At 46.1% G+C, this 19,294-nt stretch overlaps 1 protein-coding gene and 1 long non-coding RNA gene across 4 annotated transcripts in view; one reads left to right on the top strand and one right to left on the bottom strand.

Moving 5' to 3' along the window:
- Positions 1-19,294, top strand: part of LOC146788819 (uncharacterized) — a 553,440-nt gene that overhangs the window by 143,593 nt on the left and 390,553 nt on the right. For both annotated transcript variants that reach the window (XR_014969991.1, XR_014969992.1), the window contains exon 3: positions 16,235-16,273. This is a non-coding gene — a long non-coding RNA (uncharacterized LOC146788819). The remainder of the gene's footprint in view (positions 1-16,234; positions 16,274-19,294) is intronic.
- LOC146788821 (BTB/POZ domain-containing protein KCTD12-like) overlaps positions 1-19,294 on the bottom strand; it is a 731,043-nt gene that overhangs the window by 483,804 nt on the left and 227,945 nt on the right. The window lies entirely within an intron of this gene.

Here is a 19,294-nt window from a genome sequence, read left to right as displayed (position 1 = left end):
TACATGGTGAAAAAAAAAAAGTCAGCAAAGAGACGAAGAGAAGGAGAGAAAGGGAAGATGGGATACGGGGGATGGTTATTGCAGGGAGGATGGCCTGGTGGACGAGTCGCAGCAGGTTGACGTTGGAGTTAAGGGAGAGTGTGTCAAAGACAAGAGGATGTAGTGCGTCTTCAAAAAGGCGTAAAGCCCGGAGTTTCGGGGGCTGGAAACGGGTATGTTCTATCCTACAGAAGTGATCAATTAATGGTTGCCAAAGTTAGGTGAATTGGGTGTCTCGGGACTGTAAACGCGCAGTGAGTAGTTCCATCGCCATGGTATGCCATAGGCGAGTGAACCAAATAGTGATTGGGCGAGTCTCCGCTTTCTTCCATTATAGGGCTATGAGGTATTTAGCCGCATATAGAGACAGATATGCCAATCTCTACGTGTCAGCGCGCGCAGTTTAGCAGGCTTGATACCCAAGAGCACTGTAGCTGAAGTTTCAGGCAGGGGGAAGCCAAGAACCGATTTGATGTGGGTGGCCAGAAGTGGCCAGGTGCACCAGATGTGAAGGAAGTCTCCGGGAGAATTCGAGCATCGCCAGCAGAGAGGAGAAGATGTAGGGAATATTTTATGTAACCTGTGAGGGGTGTAGTACCACTGAGTCATCACCTTATAGGCAGTTTCTCGCTGTGAGATCTAGCGATAAACCTTTGGAATGTCACGCCAAAGGCGATCCCATTGTGCGGGTGTGATGTCCGTGGACAGGTTAAACTGCCATCAAGATTGATAGGAATGTAGGGCTATCCGCGGGGGGTGTTGGAGGATGTGATAAGTACGAGAGATAAGGCCCCTAGAGTTATCAAACGAATGAACCAGCTGCTCGAAGGGTGTGAAAACACGAGTGGCTGCCTGCGCCAGGGACTCGGCGTGCAACCAGGGTCGAAGTTGCAAGTATTGTAATCGAGCCCCTTCGGGGAGTTGGAACTCCTGTTTACATTGTTCGAAGGTCATGAAGGTGGCCCCCACGAAAAGGTCCCGTATCGTTCTACACCCACTATCCAGCCATTCAGCGAAAATGGGAGGATGCAGGGCAGGTGGGAAGAGGGAATTACCAGCAATGGGAGTGTGGGGAGAGGGAAAGGTGGTGAGGCCTTTGGATACAGCTACCTTGTCCCAGACGTCAAGAACAGTCTTGGTAGGAATGGCTATGTATGCACTGTGGGAGCGAGAGGCCCGGGAGTGCCATGGTAGGTCCCATATAGAGCGCCCAGTCACCGCCCTGTCCATGTGAAACCACACCTTCTCGCTTTCCCACACCATCCATTCAGTAATGAAGCGTAGGAAAGCGGCAGTCTGTCCGGACCCGGTGATTGTCCAAGAGGGATGTCCTTCAAAGCACCCGCAAGTTCGCTCTGAGAGAGAGGGTCCTCCAGTACCTGCACGTGGTATGGGGTTATCGGAGTCCAAGGGCAATCGTCTAGAACTAATTTCCCAACAATATTTCTAAGTCGAACTGAAGAGGAGATATATCTATAAACCATTAGACAGATAAATTCATCCTTTAAAAGCTGAGGATAGTGCAAAGCTGCCTGGCATCTTGTTATTTTCAAATGTTTTAAAAGTGGTATTAAAAAGGTGTGCCTTGGATTAATGTAGAGATTGCAAAAGAACATAAATTGCAACGTGCTCTGCTTCGATTGTGGGCAGACATCCAATCCAGCATCTGTATATACATTTCGTGGATATGAAACCAGTAGATGTGATGTTCCAAACCTAAACCTTATAAGGTAATATAATTTGACATGGCTAAAGTAAAAAGAAAGGTAAGGCTCGGTCCCCATTGAGCAAACCAAAAGTGAGTGTTCAAAAACCCTTATTTTTCCCATCTCCTGCATATCTCTTTCCAAATACAAGTACACCATGTATTCTTTCTTTAACTTGGTATTTTAGCAATATTTACTGGGTTGTCGAAGCAATCTGACAGACCCAGGTTCCTCAATTGGGCGTTGACATAGGAGAGCCAAGGGATTTTGCTTGCCCACTCTAGTTTTAAACAATCTATAATAATGGCACGATTCAAAACTGTTTCTTCTTTTGCCCAGATATTGTACCACAGTAAAAGAGGTGCTAGTTGTTTTCGAAAGGATAGGGGAATCACACCAAGTTCGCTATGGCACATGGTGGCTGGGGTACTTCGTGGAAGGGTCAGCAAGCGTTTCAGAAACATACTTTCCGCTTGCTGAAGACCTAAAATATTGCATGAGCCCCAGACTCCTGCACCATATTAAGTGGCAGCGCACGTGCGAGCCTTGTAAATTTCAATTATTGCATTTAAAGGGCGTGAGCCTAGTTTTTTACTAAATCTAAAAATAGCTTCCAGGCTTTGATTAAAACCCCTAATCCTTGTCTCCATTCACTGCAGCCATGTGCTTTTTGAGTCAAAAATAACTCCTAAGTAAGAAAAGGTGGGCACATGAAGCAATTTCTCACTGCTTATAAAAAATGTCTTTACAGTGGTAGGATGTTTGCCCAGCACCATGATCTGAGATTTTGCAACATTAGTCTTGAGGCCAAGGTCACGCATAAAATTATTAAAACCAGTTAAAAGCCGTTGCAGCCCCACCCCGGTTGGAGACATTAAAACACAATCGTCTGCATATAATAAATCCGGTAATAACCTACGGCCTATCTGGGTTGCATCCACGTGCCCATTTATAATAGAGGCTTCCAGATCATTTATATACAGACAAAATAAAAAAGGGGCAAGCACACAGCCCTGGCGGACTCCACGGCTCATTTTAATTGGGGCAGTGAGCTCCCCGCCTGATCCGTATCGGACCCTCCCAGTGACCTCCCAATGCATAGCAGCTATAAAATGTACAATTGATAGTTCTATGCCCATCCCCTACATCTTCTCCCAGAGCATTCCTCTCTGCACCCAGTCAAAGGCAGATGTCAGGTCCATAAACCCTAAATAAAGGGAACCCGGCTTGGCTAAAGTATATATGCCTATGACCAGGTGCAGATTAAGGCACTGTTCAACCATCCCCAGGCCTCTCCTAAATCCATATTGTATGTCAGAGAGCTTACCATTCGCTGTTACCCAGGCCTCCAGTCTTTCTAAGATTACTCTGCTCATGATCTTGCAGGTGCAGTCAATCAAAGATATTGCCCGGTAGCATTTTAGGTCAGCCCTGTTACGCTTTTTGACAATGGGGACTATTGTCAAAGTTCTCCAGGAGTCAGGAGGTCCTTGAGCTGCATAACAACCTAAAATATTTGTTAGTAACGGAAGCCACAGGGATGTATTGGCCAGGAACAAATCTGCAGGTATGCCGTCAGGGCCAGAGGCCTTATTCCTCACTGTCTGACTTAAGGCCCTTTCTACCTCGTCTAGTGTCAGAGGTGCCATACTTAAAGCCCCAAAATTAATATTAATGTCCGTTATTCAAAATCCCTTCAAGCTCTTTGTTTTGTTGAATGTTATTGACTAAAAGGCTTCTTTTAAATTCGAAAAGTATACCAATTAGTTTTTTTAATATCCCCTGCTGTCTGTCAGATTTACTTCGTTTTGCCATTCTTATCATTACATTTTGTTCTTTTCAACTAAAGTGATTATGAAATGTTATCCTGCTTATTTCTTAACTGTAATTTTGTTTTGGTGGTGTTCATGTTGCAAATGCAGTTAGCTCTGAAAAAGGCTGTGGAGTTTTAGATGATGCCCGTGCTTGGAACTGTGACCCGGAACTTCCAGATTGATTGTTTCTTTTTCTCAATTGACAAGTTTAACATACAAGTTACTTACCTTCGGTAACAATGTATCTGGTAGAGACAAATCTAGCCACAGATTCCTTAACGTAGAATCATACCCAGGAGTGAGACTGGACCCGGAAAACCTTCTTGCCCAGCATCTGCGCGCCGGGAAGCGGTACCTCGTGACTCCGCCCCGACGTCCTCCGCGGGTGTGATGTCAGCGAGGTCACATAAGCCCCACCCTGGCACGCCGACGTCAGTTTGCTTCTGAGAACTTTTCTGCGCCACAACGTGGAGCCATCACAACCAAAACTGAGGAGGGCATGGGAACAGTGTGCGAAAAAACCAGAGAAACAGAGAGAGAGAGAGAGAGACAAAAGGTGAGAAACAGCACCCGGCGGCACCGAGGCGCCAGGAGGCTACAACAGGAAAGCCGGAAGAGAACAGACCACATCTGAGGAACAAATGTGTAAGCCAGGTGGTAGCACCATGCAGCACAAAAGTACCATCAAACCACATCAGTAAAGTCACAGTAGGGAGAGCGGCAAGCACCCCTCCGCGGAACCACTGTGCCAGCCAAGGCGAGAGCCGGGCTGGAGGCACAAGCAGTGGAAAGCACTGTAAGATGAAGCGAGAGAGAGAGACTGCAACCATAGACCACACAGCAAAGGGCCACAAACCCAGAACAGAGGGGCAACAGCAATCCACCCCCAGACTACACAGTCAAGGAGGGCCAGAGCCTCTGAAAGGAGCAGGAGGCCTAGGACAGGCAAAAGAACCCCCAGCATAGAAGACTGCAAGGGGATCAGAAATTGTAACAACAAAGGGAAAAGAGCAAAAGCAGGCCCCTACACTGGAGAGAAGCCAGCTGGAGGGAAGTCCGACAGGCAGAAAACGAAAAGGACCCCCACAGAAGACTAGCCACCCAGAGGGAGGCTAGTGCAGAAAACCAAGCTGAGGGTCCTCGCAGAACGGGGAGCAAGGGTAGGTCGTGAAGGAATCTGCGGTTAGAATCGTCTCTAACAGATACATCGTTACCGAAGGTAAGTAACTTGTACGTTTGATAGCGACTACTAGCCGCAGATTCCTTAAGGTAGAATAGATACCTTAGCCATACCCAGACGGGAGGAGGGACTGCGAGAGAGCCTCCCCACCAGGAGAGACTAGGGCGCCAGCAGGGGACATGGCACAAGGATAAGAAGGAAAGGGTGAGGATATCCAAGCCCAACCAAGAGAAAGAGCGCCCAACACCCCGCAGGGACAGACAGCGCCCCAAAAGTCTCAAGGAACGTAAGGACCACCTCAAACCCAGTGAGAAGAGGCAGAACCAAAGGCAGGGCCCACCAGAAGAAACACAGGCATAGCGATAGAAAAGAGCTGAATACACCTCGGCCGCAAGTAGTGGGCAAGGCCGGAACGGCGCCACTGCCAACAGCACAGGCGGAAGAAGAAAAGCACCTTTGCGCGAAGCCCCAGCGGAACCAGAGGCAGGGGCGCAAGAAAACACATCAAGATCACAACGGAGGAGGAGAACAAGCAGGCATGCACGGGCATGCGCCACAAGTAGCAGGCAACACCACGGAACAGCGCACCCCGGACAAGGCAGACGCCAGCCGAAGGCAGAGGCCAGGGAGGGCCAGGACACACACTGACCCACGAAGAAGTGGAGGAACCAGCAGAAAAGAAAAAGACGGAGGTCGGCCTAAGCCTGCCACCAGAACACAGAGGCCAAGGAAAGCCAAACATTCTGGAGCATCAGACCGAGGACCAAGCCAAAACACAAGACAAAAATGCAGAACCGCTACAACCCGCTGCCGCAGACAGCAGGCCAGACCGGCCAAGTGATGTAGCGACAAGGGGAAGGACGGATCGAGCGCAAGCTGCTCCAATACAATTGGCAAGAAGATCGCACCTGCGACATACCGTGACGCCACAGAGAGCAAGGAACCCTAAAAGGGTGACCACCCCTCTCCAGCACAGGACAGACCTATGTAATAGCTACAAGTACCCCACATAGGGTAGGTAACATCCCAAGAACCATGTGAAAAATATTTCGCAGAAGAGGACAAAACAGAATGACCTGCAGAAAAAACCCGCAGACGGCTTACCAAACAGCCAATAAAGAAGACACAGAATGCCTAATCTCAGGGCCTACCAGGCGTACCAACAGCCAAAACCACAAGTCAACAAAGGGCCGGACCAGCAGCCAACAGCACCAAGGGCACAGGAACCATACAGATCACATAACCCTGGCTACCCATTACAAGGCCCCAGGAAAAACAACGGAGAACACCTCCCAAAACACAGACCGACAGTCAGGTCACTGAGGGGGAGGAGGAGGAGGACGAAGCCCCGCAAGAAACCTCTGAATGGCAGAATCTGCAGGGGCGTGGAACAACAAAGTGCCATCAAAGGGAAGGTCAACCAGCCGTTCCCTAATGTTCTCAGGAAAAAAACTATCCCGTAGCCAGGCATGGCCACGAAGGGCCACTGAAGTAGCCATGGTACGACCAAGTACCTCCGAAACGTCCAGAGCAGAGCGAAGAATAAACACCGTCAGCTCCTGGCCATCCAACACATGGTGCCTCAGATCAATGCAGGCACCCTCCTGAGAAGCAGAAGACAGAAGGGACTCCGCCGAATCCCACAAGCAAGGAGTGGCCCTGGCCAACACACAAAGAGTGTTAAGGGCCCGCAAAGCAGCACTGGAGGAGGCAAAGATGTTGCGCCCCCAGGAATCTAACCACCGGGCCTCCCCTGACGGGGGAGACAACACCGATGGCAAGGAGGGAGAGGCAGTCTGTAAAAGAGGGCCCCTGATAAAAGGTTGGAGGGAAAGACAGACAGGATCATGCGGAGCAGAACGGTGGCGGTGCAGAAGAGGCTGGGGCACCGGATCCCCCGTGGCAGGACGCCCCCAGGCCCCCAAAAGAGAATTGTGGAGCGCAGCCTCGAAGGGAAGAAGCAGCTCCCGTCCACCAGAGCCCTGATGGAGAACCTCCAGCAGATGATCCGTGGGGAAATGGCCAGCTGGATCGCCCATGTGCAAGATTCCTGCAGCCGTGGAAACAGCCCGAGCGAAGACAGCACTCGCCTCCGCAGGGCCCCGCGGCGGGGAAAGCAGTTCCTCCACTGGCGACGGCTGCAAGCTAAGGCGGCCATCCCCCAGCCCAACCAGAGGAAGAAAAGGCCAAACTCGAAAAGGAGGGTGGACCGATGAATGGGGAACCTGAGGCACCTCCGGCGAAGACTGCGGGTGCGGTGACGGTGAAGAGCCGTCCTTAGAGGATGCCGGGGAAAAGGCCACGACGCGGCGACCCGTCTCCGGAGAAGATGAAACCAACAACCGCCGAACCTCTGGAGAAAAGGGGGCGTCCGAAGACGAATCAACGACCCGACGTCAGGTCAACATCGACCGGCGCTGAAGGGGACACCAGAACGACCTCCGCCACAACGTGCGGTGCAGGAGACGGAGGCGGGGTTGGAGCCGGGGCAGCTAAGGAAAGGCGCCGAAAAGGCATCGACTCTACCTCCGACGAGGCAGCCGCCTGCGTGGAGGGACGAGAGGAGCCCGGGGACACGCGCCCACCCCTAGCCGGCCCCTGCGGCGCCGCAAGGGTCAGCAGCCGCCGGCGCTTGAGCGGCGTCACCTCGGCCTTGGACAAAGCTGCTGCCTGCCCAGAGGACCGAGGGGGACTCCCGGACACGCCCGAGCCCCGGCATCCTCCCGCGACACCACAGGGACCGCCGCGGCGGTTTGCGGCGAGGCAGAGGCGCCGTGGTCCGAAGGAGGGAACCCCGAAGGGCCGCAACTCGACGGCACCACATCCTCCAAACCTGGATCCGAACCTGTCGCTGCTTGAGCCGAAGGCGACATCGCAGGAGTCCCCGCACGTGGCAAGGGATCCGCAGACGTCCCAGGAAGAGAGGGAGAAGAAGGAAGAGCCAAAGAGGCCTGCAAGGCCACCGCATAGGCCTCCATCTGGGTTCTGGTAGCCCCCGTGCCGGGGAATGGCGGATAGGGTGGTGACGCGTGGGTCGCACCACCCGCGGAGAACCCACGCCCCCAACAGGCCGGGTATCGGGCCTCGGGGACAAACTGCGACACTTACCAACAGGTGAGCGACGCCCTTGCGGCCTCGTAGAAAGACGATGTTGGAGACGGAAGCTGCGTTCTTGAAGCCGTCCGCGGGGGACGGATGCGGCGCAGACGCCGACCTGGACATGCGTGCCGAAAGGAGTTTCATCCGGCGCTCCTGCCGGAACTTCGGCTTCATTTGCTGACACGCCTCACAATCTGTGGAGTCGTGGTGCTCCCCAGTGACGTCACTAGGGTTGGTGTCACCCGGTGCGGGTAACTCATGGTGTCACCCCCTCATGACTTACCACATGGACCTCCTCCGCTCCGAGTCCGCCAGTGGACACAGTTGACAAATAACGGGACCATAGTGAGAATGCCAATAGAGACGAATCTGGTTGATTGCCTGTCGTCAGATGGATAAGTTCTTACACCTGTTGTTATTTTTGGCTAAGAGAAGGGTTGAAATTACCTGGATGGTTCAGGCTGGTCCCAGTGTGGAAAGATGAGCGAAGGATGTGATTGAATGGGCTGTGGCAGATGAGGCGCACCTAACAAAATGTAGCCGTGATGAGAAGCCAGAGAGGGACTTGGGAGTATGGGGGGTAACTTCGTAGACCTGAGGGGCTCACAGGTACTCTCCTCAGATGACAAAGTGAAATCTAATGATACAGATGCCTGGTGACTTATTCCGTACTTTTGACCTGGGAGTAATACTCCAGTGTTATTATATGAGAAGAGCTGTGATGACCTGCTTCTCTATGTCAAATGGTTGGAGATGGCTTTTGTTTATGTATTTGTTACTGTTATTTTGATAAAAACCAATAAAAGATGTCTATAGAAAAAATGCATCACAAGCATCCATAATAACACAGTAAACTCTACCATAGGCACCTTTAGTACAGGAAACTCAGGTTGGTCAAATGCGCTCATTCCAGGATTTATCTAACATGTGGACTCCCAAATCGGGAGGCTTATAGGTAAACATCTTACATGTGCACTTGTGGAAAGGTTTTTTGAGTGTTATGTTTCAATAATAACGTGTATTATGCACTCTTACACATGATTCTACATGTATAGACATATTTACATAATTGCAATTGAAACTAATTTCTTCTGATGTCTAGAAATGAAGTTATTAATGTGGTTTAGATAGGCCACATATCTGTGCAAGCTTCCATTTTGAACGAAATGTCTGCCATCTCTGTCACTCACTCCTGCCGATATGCCAACCCTCCCGATTCAGGCGGGAGACTACCGATTTCAAGGCTAGTCTCCCGCCTCCCGAATCAAGCATCCAGAAACCAGATTCCTCGGCGTTTCAGCTGACAGGGCTTGGTATTGTATAACGTGCTAATTCTTCCAGCAATAGTCAATGGCGATGCAGGGGCTCTAGAAGGGGTGAAAAACCATCAAAGCCCCATTAACAAACGAATGGTCTTTTAAAGACCTGTGAAGTACTCGGATGAGGCTGCCACACACGAGGGGGGGGTTGGTGTATGCACTGCCAGCAACCTGCCAGGCCAGTGCACAACACTTGCATCACCCTCTCTCTGCCTGCCATTGCGCTCCATGCTTCTGAAAGGTAAGAATAAAACGTACATTTGCGTTTCAAATTTCCGATCCTGCAGCAGCTCACTTCTAAAGCCCATATATGACAGTAACCCGATTCAAGGCCACATTCTCCCGATTTTTTCCCAAAAACTCCCACTTTGCTCTTCTGAAATGTTGGCATGTATGCACTCCTGGTCCCCCCCCCCCCCCCCCCCCCCCTGCACATATCATCTCCCCACAGGCTTCACAGAGTACAGCCAAGCTGATATTATAATAGTTTATTTCCAGTGCAGGAGCTGTCCTGCTCACTCGGAATCACCAAGGAACGACGTGCTCGTGGCGGCATACAGACCTTCCGCCAGGCTGATCTCCAGAGGTGAGATCCTTTGTGTTTTCTTACCCTCATAGGGTAGGAATTTTTATTTGGGTGGGCCAAGGGTGCATTTGGGTGGGCCACTGCGGCTCGATTTGTCGGATATATGTCTAGACAGGCCTGTTTCAGGGCCCTCCTTTATCTCTTCTTAGTCTTACAAGGCCCAGTAAAACGCACTCTTTTCCAAATCTCTTTCTAAATATTATCACTCTCAAAAAGTGTTTTTTCCATGTAATGTCCCTTTGATGGGAAGAGGAGGTTTCTGAGGTGGGAGTATCAGGCAAGTGACACTTCTCAGGCTCCCTTTCTGCGAGCCTTCAGTAAGAATCCCTCTTCATTACTACCTCCACCTGACCCCGGACTCTGCAACGCACTCCCTTACAGGCTTGATTATCCACTACTCCTCTTCAGTGCACCTTATCTCACAGCTGACCTTGGGCCCCAGCCCCATATCAGGCACCATCGGGCTCCACTTTCATTTTTCCCTCTAAAAACATTAGTAAAATTACCTTCAAACTTAAAACATTGAATATAGCGGTAAATATAATTAGCACACACTTTAAAGTATGTTCCACAGTTGCCCTAACGACCCGACTGCTAATTAAATAAACAAAAACAGAAAGGCCATGACAGGTTTTGGCGCCGCACTAAAAACCTTTTTCTCCGTAAATACCTTTACTACCACCTTCCAACAGGGCCCCTCATCCCTCTATGGCCCCCTATTGACCTCCTCCTCTGATTCCCTCACTGCCACATGCCACAAGTGCCCCTCATCTCCCCATAGCCCCCCCCCCCCTTATGACCTCCTCCTCGGATTCCCTCACTGCCACCCTCCAACAGTGCCCCTCATCGCTCCATAACCCCTCCCCTATTGACCTCCTCCTCGGATTCCCGCCACCCTCCAACAGTGCCCCTCATCTTTACGTAGCCCCTCTCTCATATGCATTTCATTTGTTGTACAGCGCTACTCATATCAGTGTAGTGTGTATCAGTACTTTACACCACGCACACATTATACAGACAATGAATCATACAAGTATGTAAATCAGTCTATAGGGAATGCCACATAAGCCAATGAGTATTACAGGGTGTATGAATCACATGTCATCCATACTGGTGGGCAGTATATTTTAAGAGGGTTTGGTCTGGGGAAACGCAACCTTAGGATTTAAAGAGTATTCCATGGGGGTCAGCTTTACTGATATCAACACTCCGTCCATCATTTCCTTTGGTATTGCTTTGTTCGCCATAAGTTGGCAGGGTATGCTCAGACGTGAGTCCCTTGCTCACTTTGCCACTGGATTCAAGCAAGCCTGGCTGAAGACGGCTGAAATGCCAGAAACCGGTCCTAGGAAGCTTGTTTCCGGTCCATGGAAGACATGGCTTGGCAGTTCGGGCTGGACTGTTCCCATGAGGCACAGGGTCAGACTGATTTGCATATGGCCATGTCTGAACTGTGGTGGCAGAGTGGGCTAAAGAACGGTGGTGGATTAAACCCAGATCAGTTGACTGGGGGTGAGTGCTTGCAATGTTCAACACTCCGTCCATCATTTCCTTTGGTATTGCTTTGTTCGCCATAAGTTGGCAGGGTATGCTCAGACGTGAGTCCCTTGCTCACTTTGCCACTGGATTCAAGCAAGCCTGGCTGAAGACGGCTGAAATGCCAGAAACCGGTCCTAGGAAGCTTGTTTCCGGTCCATGGAAGACATGGCTTGGCAGTTCGGGCTGGACTGTTCCCATGAGGCACAGGGTCAGACTGATTTGCATATGGCCATGTCTGAACTGTGGTGGCAGAGTGGGCTAAAGAACGGTGGTGGATTAAACCCAGATCAGTTGACTGGGGGTGAGTGCTTGCAATGTTCAACACTCCGTCCATCATTTCCTTTGGTATTGCTTTGTTCGCCATAAGTTGGCAGGGTATGCTCAGACGTGAGTCCCTTGCTCACTTTGCCACTGGATTCAAGCAAGCCTGGCTGAAGACGGCTGAAATGCCAGAAACCGGTCCTAGGAAGCTTGTTTCCGGTCCATGGAAGACATGGCTTGGCAGTTCGGGCTGGACTGTTCCCATGAGGCACAGGGTCAGACTGATTTGCATATGGCCATGTCTGAACTGGGGTGGCAGAGTGGGCTAAAGAACGGTGGTGGATTAAACCCAGATCAGTTGACTGGGGGTGAGTGCTTGCAATGTTCAACACTCCGTCCATCATTTCCTTTGGTATTACAAATGTATATCTGCCCAAACATACTCATTTTAGCAACATTAGAATAATGAAAGACTAGGGAAGTTCTAACTATATCACAAAAATAGAAAGCGAAGTTGTAAGTATACCATTCATGTTTGTATGCAGCTCTTTGATGACAGTTCATTGGTCACTGTCCTATGTTAGGATTGTAACTTCTGAACTGCAAGTAGCACAAGGATCGCTGTGACAAAGGCAGTAACCCACTGAGCTTCCACATAAAATACAGTTCATCTGCATTTAAAAACTAACAGACAAATGATTGCTCTCCAGCAGGATCATTAATCACCAGCGTTATCTGGGCATTTTGTATTGTCTTATTGTTGTCCTGCATGTGCATCGGCCAGGATAATGATAAAAACTGTTTAAACGAAGCACTCACGAAGTATGTGTCCTGCTGGGCCTGTGCATATTTAAAAAAAAAAAAAAAAACTAAATAGTAACACATTCTCTTACCTACTCCATTAGTCAAACTTTGTGTCACAGCCTGATGTGATAAACAGCTGCAGGTGTCAGGAAAGGTGAATCGGAATAAAGAAACTTATTTTCTCCTGCGCTGCATAGAAAACGAAATATCCACGCAGCAGAACATTGTCGCCTTTGCCATGTGGAGATGAAGGGGTGAAAAAATAAACAAAGCCTCGTTAACATGTAAATGGTCTTTTAAAGACCTGTGAAGTACTCGGGGGCGGCTGCGATAATCTCTAAAACTGTGTGTGTGCGCGCCCGGGAAGCTGCGCGCCTGCCTTCAAGGCTCCTGTTTGGGTGGGCCAGGGTCTAGAACCGGGCCTGAGTCGTGGGGGTATTTCTTTGGGGATTAAAGCCTCCCTGCCAGCAAGGGACCCGACTGGAGTGCTAACAGGGAGCCGCCGGCGTTTTTTATCCTCAGCAGCTGCTTCACCACGGGACAGCGGGCAGCTGCTTTTACTGGGAATTACGTGTGGGACGGGGGCGGTGAGATCTCGCTGAAGTGCTGCAGCCCCCCCCTCCCCTCACCTTCACTGTGTGGAAACTTGTACCTTGGGGATACTGCAGGGCTGAACCAACGGAGGCAGTGAACAGGCGCAACGATCAACCATAGATTAAAAAGGCCATCTTTAAGAAGGAGCCATACCTGAAGGAACTAAAGCACTCTGGGCAGGAAACCCAGAAGGACTAGCGGGAGTGACGTGTTTCGAACATCGACATCACCTCACGTCGTTATAGCCTAATTGGATAATGATCTTGGCCCGGCGGCCGGCTAAGGGGTTTCTCCTGATTATAACACAGAGGCGAGGCTGCGCTGCAGAGAGCTGTCTATTGATAGAGTGGAGAAAGTTTGGCCAGCACTGCAGCCAACACAGCGTAACCAGATTGGTGTCACCCCATGTGAGGGTGTCACCCGGTGCGGTCCGCACCCCCCTAGTGACGCGCCTGGTGCTTCCCCAAACACCACATGCAGATGGGGTGAGGAGCCGTCGCCGACATCTGGCGCGCGCACGACGAGCACGTCTTGAAGCCCAAAGGCATTCGCACACTGTTCTCAAAAAAACGCTCAAAGCGGAAAAAGAAGGACCGAAACAGGCCAGGAACACAATCCGGATCGCGTTGCACGTAGAAAAGTTGAAAAACTGACGTCGGTGCGCCGGGATGGGCTTATGTGACCTCGCTGATGTCACGCCTGCGGAGGACGTCGGGGGCGGAGTCACGAGGTACCGCCCCCCGGCGCGCAGAGATGCTGGGCAAGAAGGTTTTCTGGGTCCAGTCTCACGCCTGGGGATGATTCTACGTTAAGGAATCTGCGGCTAGTAGTCTCTATCAGATCAGCAGTTACTTGTATCATCCTACAATACATTGCTTATTTTGTAGCACTACTAATTGGTACATCTTCTACTTGTTTATACATCAATTGACATCAAAAGCATTAAAGCTCCTCCACCCTTTTTAGCGTCTACTGGCATACCTACATTGGCTTGGCTACATTGGAAAGATAATTTTGAAGCATATTCAAAAACTTTAGATGACGATACATTTACTAGTAAAAAAAATATTTATTGAGTCATAATTAGGTTCCAGAAGAAAGACCCATATTGAAAACATTACCTTTAATTAAAGTAAAATCACAATTAGTTGAAGTAGGTCTGTCAGTGGTTGCATCCGCAGTTGTGGATGAATATTCTTCAGTCATCAGAACATTATACAAAGAATTTTCACTGCCCAAGAGCATAGTTATAAAGGCATACATTCTTGCAAAGGGCTCAGCAACATGGTGAATTTATTTATGACTTTGGATCTGCGTTGAGGAAATTGGCAATCACATGTAACTACTGTGAGTTCCAAGATGAGAATATTTGTGACCAATTAATGGGAAAAACTTGTAACAAGAAAATTCAGGAATGCCTACTTTTTACGGTGGATCCAGACATTGAATCTGCAATAACTGTTGCAAGGACAAGTCAGAATTCAGATGCGCCTACAATAAGGAGATGTTATAGCCCTGCGAACCAGGGATCAATAGCAAAGTGAATTTTCTAAAATCAAAAGAGGAGCACAAAATAATTAAGAAGGAACAGTTCTCCAAAAATGACTTATGTAGAGAACAAGAAACCTACAATGAGGAACAGTGAAGACAGATTGTGTTTTAGGTGTGGTAGCTGCATGCATGTTGCCCCAGCAAAATATTGCCCAGCCATATTTCAAGTGTGTTTTTAAATGTTAACCCAAGGGAACTTTGCAAGAGTATGTCGTTCTGCACGAAGATCGACTGTGTCTCAGTTGGAAGAATGTAGTCTGAAGGTAGAAAGTGAGTATACTAGTGATGTGGTATTGACTATTGACTTTTGAAGTGGATGATGAACCCTTAGCAGTACTTCGATAAAAGAGTTTGCTGGTACTGCGCATAATATGGGTTGTGATGACAGTATTGCAATGCTGAAACCATTTAGAATGACCCCCCCCCCCCCGCCGTATTGCAATATCACATTTAGTGATGAGTGTACGCTTAATGGCTGATGCGGGATCACCTTTCACGTTGAACGGTCCAGAAGTTTTCAAGATGTTTGTCACAAGTATTTAAAGATTTATGTGTAAATATTTATCCGTACAGAGTAATAAAAGATTGAGATTGAAGGGTAGTTTGCGGGTTTACTTGAACTTGAAGTGCTGTTTGTCTATGTAGCAAAAGAAGGGTTTAACTTTCTATGATAGCATGATCTAGCAGAACTGGATATAATTTTAGATCCCAACCAACCAAAATGCTTGATTTCCAAATCCAAATTAATGTGTATGAATGTTACGGTTGAAAACCAGTCGGTGAAGAAATTTCCCAATGTTTTTTCTGAACATCTAACCAAATTGAGAGTTGCAACACAAGATGGTGTTAAAACTGGACCCACACCTTTATACCCAAGGGAAGACTTGCGCAAGGAGTTGAATAAGTTGCGCGCCATGGGTGTAATAGAACCCATTGAAGGAAACCCATGGATAGTAAGATTGTTGTTAAGAATATTTTCATTGTGAATGTCGTTTTCAATAATATAGTTGTAAAGAATATTGTTTTTAATTAATTTAATGTATTAGCTTATATATTAATTTTATGTGTTAGTATTTGTATAATTATTTAATTTTCTTAAATATAGTTTGTAATTGTAAGTGATTTAGAATTTTTTATTTGTTAATAGTAATTTATAGTGTCGCAGTGGGTTAGGTTTGTAGGGGAATAGGGTGGGAAATTAATGTAGAAATGATTATTTAATCATCAATATCATACTTAAAAATGATTTATGTATATTATGTAATGATTTATTATACTTGTATTTTCGGTGCGTGTTGCTAAATTTGTAGGGGCATAGGGTGGGAAGCTAACTAGGTAATGAATTGACAATTTATAATTTATTAATTATTTAATTTATTAATATGTAAATTGTGTAATCACATATTTTAGTTATATTTCTAGATGCGGGATGGAGGGTTTCTAAGGGTGTAGGGTGGGAAGTTAATTAAGCAATAATTAACAATAATTGATTAGTAAGTATGTATATTATGTAATGATTTATTTTAGTTGCGTGTTCCTAGGGTTGTAGGAGTATAGAGTCTGAAGTAAATTAAATAATAAATATTTAATTGATTGATTATATAAATTGTGTTATATAGTTAAGATATAGAATAGGTTTGGGCTGCTGGGTTTGTAGGGTCGTAGTGTGGGAAATTGAGTAATTAACTATTAATTATGTAATGGTTTATCAAATGTGTATACTTCTTTTCATTATATTTTAGGTGTGGTTTGCTAGGTTTGTTGGGGTATATAGTTGAAAGGTAAGTAATAAGCGTTATCTTTTAATTGAAAATTAGTACATTGTGTATGAATTTTGTAAATTGGATAATTGTTTTTTTTATATATTTTATGAATAGTAATGTTTATATTTAGAGTTTTATATATTTTCTAAATTAATAGGGTTATTCAAGTTTGTAATGTGTTTGAAGTGAAATGGATTACCTACTGTTGCTTAGACTGGAGTGGGAATAGTAAATCTTACCCCACTGAAATCCAAAGCTTTCCTTACTGTTGCTTAGACTGGCATGGAGATGGTAACTGTAACCCCCCCAAAGTCCAGTACTTTCCCTACTATAGCACCGACTGGAGTGGGCATAGTAAATTTTACCCCTCCGAAGTCCATTGCTTTCCCTACTGATAGACTGGAGTGGGAATAGTAAATGTTACCCCTCTGAAGTCCAACACTTTCTTTACTGTTGCACCGTTTGGAGTGGTAATTATAAATTTAAACCCACTGCAGTTCTAAAATTTCTCTACCGTTGTATAAACTGGAGTGGGAATAGGATATCTGTTATTCCCAGTCTTCAATACATTTCCTAATATTAGTTAAATACATATATTTTTAAATATCTGTTCATAATTTTAAAGTATTTGTTCATTTTTTATGTTTTTACAATTTTATATTTTTTAAAAATTTTAGTTGTTTGATAATTTATTTAATGTTTTGGAATTGAACTGTTAATATTTTTCCTGTTTTTTGTAATGTTATATATGTGTGTGTGTTTTTATAGTAGTAAATGTAAAGAATTAAACAAAATAATTGACGTAATGTAAAATATATTTTTCATTGTTACATTGTGTGTGTATAAAGAAACACACACACACATATATATATTTATGTGTGTGTTTATGTATATATTTATATGTAGTGTTAAGTATTAGTGAGATGTATCAAAAAACATATTAATGGTATATATTATAATATTTACAACTTTAAACTATATATATATTTTGGAGCTGGATACGAAAAATCCAATGTACAAAAAGAAAGTTCTCTTTTTTTAATAAAATAATAAATATAAAAAAAACATAATAAGAATGTTTTTTATATTTATTATTTTTTAATAAAATAATAAATATAAAAAAAAACATAATAAGAATGTTGAGTGGAAAACAATAAACAGAAAAAAAGTTTGACATACCTTACTGTAATTTAGAGAAACATATCTACACACTTTTAGAATAACTTAATAGTCACACTCTCTTTGCGGGAATCTAAATGGGAAAAGGAGGACCGATTTTTGGTCTCCTTGTTCACTAGGTGTTTTTTAATACATTTTTGCACTATTTGCACTTATTATTTGTTGTAGCGGCATTTTTGGGATACATTTCTAGGATATTACATGACGAGCATTGATTACACTAGCCCACTTAGGCATTTGTAGATACTTGGATAAGCTGAACTTTGACAAATTTAGAATGTACTGTATTGAGGAAATGCAATTTAGGAATCCATAAAGCGCACAATCTAATATGACACTATTTTCAAATTGTTTTAGCATTTGGCTCATATTTGGACAAATGTCGTTTTTTAATTGATACAGATGTTTTTATGTATTTAAAAGTATCTTAATATTTATATTGATATAAGTATTTATTTGTATACTTATCTATATATTTATATAATTATCGATGAAAAAATACTTTTAGGTTGTGCGCAGTACCTCTTCTTGAAAAAACTTCAAAGTGCAATTCATCGCTTTCTATGCCTAACTTGTCATGGTGATGTAATTTCCTGATTTGTTGCCTTTAAAATGCTGCCTATTCCCATGGCAACGCTTCATGTGATCAAGGCCCGAGTGGGGGTCGAAACGCGTTATGGCGGACAGGCTTGATGAACATTAAAATAAAGTTAACTTGATTGGCACTAAGCTCTGGGTCCGCTCTCCGTCCTTTTCTACCCGAGTGAGGCAGAGACAAAAGGCGGTTTACGTGCATTTAATTACCGAGGAGCTTCAGGGGTACGAGCGGAACCCCTCCCCCTTCTGGGCACAGCAGCAGGAAGCAGCCGATTCTGGTCACCCGGAACCGTTTTGGATACTCTCGAGTGGAGGAAGCTGCAGGAGCCCCTGGGAGCTGCGTTATCAACCTACCTTTGCTACGGAATCTTGGGCATCACGTGTCGGCTGACCGGAGAAGAGTTCCTGGCAATCTGCAAAGGTAGGATTCAGCAGAATTTCCAGTGGGGAGAGTGCACGGCATGTGATTGGGACATTGTTTTCGAAAAGCCATGACCGTTATCAATCAAATTTGAAATTTACAAATTTAGTCATAGCCAGTATGTCTGCCGACGCTTTGCGGCATCGAGAGGAGTCAGCAAGCTCCATGTTCCATGACTCCCCGGCTGTGGGGTCAGTGGTGATTGAAAATCTCACCAACCAACCAGGAAGTTCAAATATCAGGGAGCTGTACAAGAAATTGGAAAAACTAATGCGCTCAGAACAGTCTAAGTGGTGGGAACATAGATCATTATCCCGCTACTTGGACATTGGAAGAGTGCAGAGAGGATTATGGATCACTTTGGCGCCGAGTTACGAAAACCCCGACCCGGCAATGTACGCGGAATGGGCAGAATCGAATCTTGAATCCTCTAGTAAATTAATGACTATATTGATCAAATATGCTGAAAGTGACCGTGCCAAGTTGCAGGCACAGATAGATCTTTTGGAAATAGAAATTGGGAAAATGGAGAAAAATGACCAAACGAAAAAATTCAGGGATGACATGCTGGCCCGCCTAAGTAAAGATGAAGAAATCATCAAAAGAAGGAAGGCTTTCAAATTTGAAAGAGACCGGGCCGACTATCAGAATGATCAAATATTCACATATGCTCGCAGATATGATGCTGTTAAGGCGCGGGGCAATAGACCAATACAGAGAAAAACAAGCGAAGCAACTGGGATGTTAACGTCAGCCTCTGAGCTAAGTTCGGCTGCGGAAAGTGACCCAGAAGGAGATGCCACCAGGGTAAAAAAATTGGGGTTTACCAAACTATCCCTAGC

This window comes from Triturus cristatus, chromosome 10, assembly GCF_964204655.1.
Source record: "Triturus cristatus chromosome 10, aTriCri1.1, whole genome shotgun sequence".
Lineage (NCBI taxonomy): Eukaryota > Metazoa > Chordata > Amphibia > Caudata > Salamandridae > Triturus > Triturus cristatus.
This window is presented reverse-complemented; position numbering and strand designations above follow the sequence as displayed.